The sequence below is a fragment of the Leptodactylus fuscus genome, chromosome 5, assembly GCF_031893055.1.
Source record: "Leptodactylus fuscus isolate aLepFus1 chromosome 5, aLepFus1.hap2, whole genome shotgun sequence".
Classification (NCBI taxonomy): domain Eukaryota; kingdom Metazoa; phylum Chordata; class Amphibia; order Anura; family Leptodactylidae; genus Leptodactylus; species Leptodactylus fuscus.
Genome location: NC_134269.1, coordinates 146,379,700 through 146,385,739, shown reverse-complemented (window position 1 = coordinate 146,385,739; position 6,040 = coordinate 146,379,700).

Below are 6,040 nucleotides of genomic sequence, written 5' to 3'. Positions count from 1 at the left end.
TCCTTGCAGATGTTGTTCCTGACAGGATTCAAACCCAGGGCTCCAGCGCTGCAAACCACTGAGCCACTATGTTGCCCCAACATAAGACCATTTTATAACAGATGGTCCCCTGACACTCCATACAGGCATCTGCTACTTTTTATTTATTTTTTTTATCACACAACTAGATCATCTTAACTTGATCCTCAGGAACTGTCAGTATATGTTTGCAGTTGGATCTAGCCCAGTTCTTGTGGTTCTGTTGAAAAAAGAAGCTATAATGTTACTGTGGACCAAGACTAATTCCATCTGTCACCATCAAGTCATCAAACATTGCTGTTTTCTAGCATAAAAAATGTTGCACAAACTCCAGGTTGAAATATTTTTTTTTCTTTAAGATAGCATGTACATCAAAATCAAAAACGTTAAAAGTTTTTTTTCCATCTCAGACATATATGGCACATCCACAGGATATATCGTTAATGGATTTTAGATGTGGATCCCAGTTCCCAGTTTTGTGAAATGACAGGTGTCAGTTTATCTGTGGCTCTCTACATTCATGCCTATGTGGATTAGAGTAAGGGTTGATTCACACTAGTGCTTGTATTCCGTCCGCAAGGAGTCCGCATGAAGACCCCCCCCCGGACGGAATACAATCGCAAGCGATGTGCTTGCAAAGCACATGGAACCCATGGACTATAATGGGCTCCGTGTGCTTGCCACGCATTGCCCGCATGAATGAATTGTGCGGGCAATGCGCGGCAAGCACACGGAGCCCATTATAGTCTATGAGCTCCGTGTGCTTAAAGAGGACCTTTCATCAGATTGGGCATAGGCAGTTCTATATACTGCTGGAAAGCTGACAGTGCGCTGAATTCAGTCAGAAGGGCGTTTCTGACACTTAGCCTATCGCGCTGTACTGTGTGAGCGGGGAGGAACGCCCCCTCCCCTCCTGATAATATTCGTCTATGGACGAACACTGTGAGCAGAGGGAGGGGGCGTTCCTCCCCGCTCACACAGTACAGCGCGATAGGCGCTGCTGTGCAGAAGGACGTTCCAGGCTAAGTGTCAGAAACGCCCTTCTGACTGTAAAGCACTATGGTACCGGGACTGATAGCGCTTTAACCGGGGCACAGATCGGGAAAGTCGATAGTGCGCTGAATTCAGCGCACTGTCAGCTTCCCAGCAGTATATAGAACTGCCTGTGCCCAAATTCATGAAAGGTCCTCTTTAACTGCACAGCGCTTGCATTAGCGTTGGTATTCTGTCCGGGGGGATCTCCATGCGGACTCCTTGCGGACGGAATACAAGCGCTAGTGTGAACCAACCCTAAGCATGTTTGACTGAGTTCCCGCAGGAGTGAATTAAGGGAACCAAGCACATGTAACGCTAGGTTCACACCTACGTTCTACTCTCCGTTCTGTGGTTTCCGTCTTCTGCATGCCAGAAGACGGAAACCACAGACCGGGTCCGGCCGTGAGTGGCGGTGAGTGTTTTATGCTCTCCGCCGCGAAACCGGATTTTTTAATCCGGATACAGAGTACTGCATGTCCGACTCTGTGTCTGGATTAAAAACCCGGTTTCGCGGCGGAGAGCGCAAAACGCTCACCGCCGCACATCTTTCTCACCCATTCAAATGAATGGGTGAGAAAGACTCCTGCAGGTTTCCGGCTCCTGCTCTGTTTTATGCAGGAAACGGAAACCTGCAGTACGGAGAGGGCAACGCAGATGTGAACAAGCCCTTACTAGCTTTTCAATCTCAGTGGTCACTACACCATGATCTGAGATAGGAAAACCCCTTTAACACATTCCCATTGTGGTAAAATAATGATTTTTCACTTCTGGTTTTCCGCCTCTTCCTCCAAAAACCATGTTTGTTTGTTTTTTTTAAATTTATTCCTTCACATATTCATATGAGTGCTTGTTTTCATCAAGAAAAAAAAAGTAATTCCTAATGGCATTCTTTGATTTTCCATATAATGTCCTGGGAAACTACTTCTGAATGGGGTGGAATTGAGAAAAAAACCAGTAGCACCATTTTCTTACCGTTTTGTTTTTACAACATTCACTGCCTAGTAAAAATTAAAGAATACCTTCATTCTGCAGGTCAGTACCAAGTTAATATTGTAATTATTATTATTGTAAATATTAACTATAGTACTTAGATGAAATTTTTGGGAAATTTACAGGAACTTAATCACCAAATTTTTGTGTGAATTACTACTTCTGTCTGACCATAACCGTAAGCCATTTATGAAGGAGTCAGAGTTGGACCAGAGTCAGGCTGTGGAAAAAGAGAGAACAAAAAAAAAAAAAAGTAAATCAAATCAGTATTGGGTGTGACCGCGCCTGCTTACACATCCTGTAATAGAAGTGCTAGAATTTTGCAATTCATTAGCATTGTATTAGTGATCAGACCCCCCTGGGGTCCAACACCCCAGTTCCCTATGTAATATTTCCCTTATATATATTAAGTCCCCTTTTATCCTTCCATCCTAATGTACGTGAAGTCTCATATTAGTATTTCCCCAATGTCCCCTGATGCCCCCCTTATAATAATAAACCAGGAAGTGGAGAAGAGACAGAAGAGCAAGTGAAATCCTGAGATGGAAAAACTTATGCTGAAATAAAATAATTGAATCTTTCAAACAGAGAGTGGTAGAAAGTGTAAGCCGAAAATGGAAAGTTATTATATTTTCTTTGTGATTTGTAAAATGGAATTTTAAAGAGGACCTTTCACCTCCTGGGGCACATGGGGTGCTATACACCATTAGAAAGCCGACAGTGTGCTGAATTTCCTGTTCTGTGCCCCCGGTGAAGAACTATCGGTGCCGGTACCGTAGCTCTTCACTGTCAGAACGGCGTTTCTGACAGTCAGTCAGGAACACTCTTCTTCACAGTAGTGTCTATTGTGCTGTACTGTGAGAGGGGTTGTTGCTTAGCGCCCAGCGATGACGCTTACTGCTCCGTGTCATGGCTGGGCAGTAAGGAACGCCCGCTCTCACAGTACAGCACAATAGACGCAACTGTGAGGAAGGACATTACTGACTGACTGTCAGAAACGCCCTTCTGACAGTGAAGAGCTATGGTACCGGCACCTTTAGCTCTTAACCGGGGGAACAGAACAGGAAAGTCGATAGTGCTTTCTAGCAGTGTATTACGCCACATGTGCCCCAGGAGGTGAAAGGTCCTCTTTAAGGTAGACAATCTTATAATGGAAAATTGATTGGTGACATGAATGGTATGGTTCATTAGTGCCAGTTTTGTTTTCATTTTGACAAGACTGCTATGAATCTAGATTCTAAATGCATAATTGCAATTTTCATATTTTCCACTAGATGTCAGTATAACCAGAATTTACATATAAGTATCCAGCAGGCAAAAGGCAGGGACACACATGCCCTAATAATACTGTCATTTTCAATCCTTATAACATTGATAAAATATACCTACATATTATGCAGCTGTGGAATATGAAAATATGGTTTATTCCAATGACAATACTTCATAAGTGGTCATTGTCACCAATGCCTCTTATCTTGTGCCCAATGCCCCAAGTCAGTCACTTTCAACTGTTTTCTGCCTCATATTTCTCTCCATTGTCTGTCCCTTTCATTTGATGATTAGAAACAGATGTATTGGAATAACCCGCCGAGTGTCTTGTGCTGCAGGTTCTGCTGCTGATCAGACGGCTTCATGTGAGGGGAATGTAAGCTAGCCGTCATGGCTCACACCATGTAGTGTGCGGAGTAGAACAATAACACTTTTTATCCTTCCTCTTGATACACTGCACCTCTTGCACTTAGTATATGTTTATTCACAGATACCGCATTGTGATGGGCTCATACAGCTTCAGTTACATTATCTTTTCTATTAAAAGATGGCTGGACCATTGTATCAAACAAACCCTCTGCCATCTTGTTCCCCCCTATCTCCCCATTGAATGTAAGCTCTTGTGAGCAGGGCCCTCACTCTTATTGTTTGATATGTTTATTTCTTTGCCACATTGTAATGTCTCATATTGTCTATGTGTCCTCTGATTTGTAGAGTGCTACAGAATATGTTGGCGCTATATAAAGCTTATTATTATTATAGCTATGATCCAGTTAGTAAGCCTCAGACCAGGTATTAAAAGCGTTATCCGGTTTCTAATATTGATGGCCTATCCTATTAGATTTGACGGCCAGACCCGCGCAGATCACCTGTACTGAGACAATGTGGCTCTTGGTAATGTTTACATACTGCAAGCCACACTGCTCACTCACCATACAAGCTGTATTGGTGATCAGTGAGGGTCCTGGGTGTCGGACCCCCACAGATCTAATATCTAATTAGGGAACCTAATATCTAATATCCTAAGGATAGGCCATCAATATTAGATATCAGATATCCTCTTTTTTTAATAGCTAGGCAGTGTAAACCTAGACAGGCAGCTTGAAAGCACACAAGATTTACCATAGCGACTGATGCTGGATGAGATCTATGCTGTATGGATGGATAGATGCAAGATGGCGCCACATGAGTGGCAGCCTCGATACAGAGCTCCAAGCTGAGAGCAACCTTTATCTTTCCTTTTCACTCTTTTTGTTTGTATCTTCAAGAATCCTCTACTCAAGCAACCTAGCACTATGAATTAGCAACTATAAATCAAATGGAAGACCCTGTGGAGAATTTTTTTCCTTTTGTTTCTATTGTTAAAGCATGGACAAGACTCAAGACCTGAACAGTTGGAATTTCCTGTGTGGACATGTGCCTGTTACCATCCCCCCAGGAGCTAAGGACCGCATGGTCACCATAGGGCAAAGCATGGAGGAGAAACCTGCATGGAAGTGTGGACTTCTTCTTTCAAGGAGATGATTTTCAGTGTCTATTGCTGATGTGTGAAAATGCTACAGCTGACTGTTATTTCTTTCTATTACTGTGGACACGTGGGACTCTGTTACAGCCTGGAAACCTACAATCACCCACCTACCCCATGAGTTTATGGAAGCTTGGCAAGAGAGCAGCATCCTGTCTACCTGGATGACTTCAGACTTCTTTGGGCAGTAGAACACAGTGGTAAGAAGAAAGGAGGAGGGCTTGTGATGAAGGACATTTGGGGAATTTTTTGTGGTTAATGGACAATAGTGCTGATGCAAGATACCGAACTATCAGCTGTGAGCATGAGATCTCACCACCTACCAAAGGAACTGCTACATGTTATCGTGATAGCTGCATATGTCCCCCCCACCTCTGCAAAAAGAAAGTTATATCTACATGCTGTGACCCCCCTCCTCATGTCCTCCAACCACATTCGACTGTATTATTAAGATCACTTCACACAGAGAACTAAATGATCCTGCAGTGTGTCTATGTTTCTTTCTTTTTAGTTGCTAGGATTCCTAGGATTTCTCTATCTGCCATGAGCTTGTATGTGTTTCTCTCTTGTTATATACTACTGTACCATCCATGAAACTGTATCACTGAAATTTCCCCATTGTGGGACTATTAAAGGATTATCTTATCTTATATACACTGGTATATACATTGTCTAGTCTACATTTATACAAACTTTTACTTAGCTTACTTTGAGCTAGAATTGGACACTATTTTGGTGCATTGTGACACATTTATGCCCTGCCCCTTTTCTCCAAATGGACCCGAAGAACCAAAACCTGTGCACCGGTGTGACCCTAGTAGTGTGAATGTAGTTTGTTCACAGATTCACTGCATGTATATAAGAAGGATACAGGGAGTAAAATATTTTTTAAAAGCTGGAGAACCCCTTAACCACTGTAACCAGAGATCCCCGACCACTCTTAGGCTCAGGCAGTTTTACTACAAGGAATGATCCTACTACCTACATGCTAATGGTTGCTTATGGGACAGCTCCTTTAAGAGTCCCATCAGTCAGTATTGTCGGCCAGTGTGATCCTATCAGCTCCTTTAGGCCGCAGAGACCACACACATCTTCGGGGTCCGCTCCCGAGCAGCAGCCATCAGCCCGACCACTTCCATGAAGTCACTTCAGGACGGGCTGTCAATCATATACACAGGCAGGACTCTCAGCCAACCCGCTGCC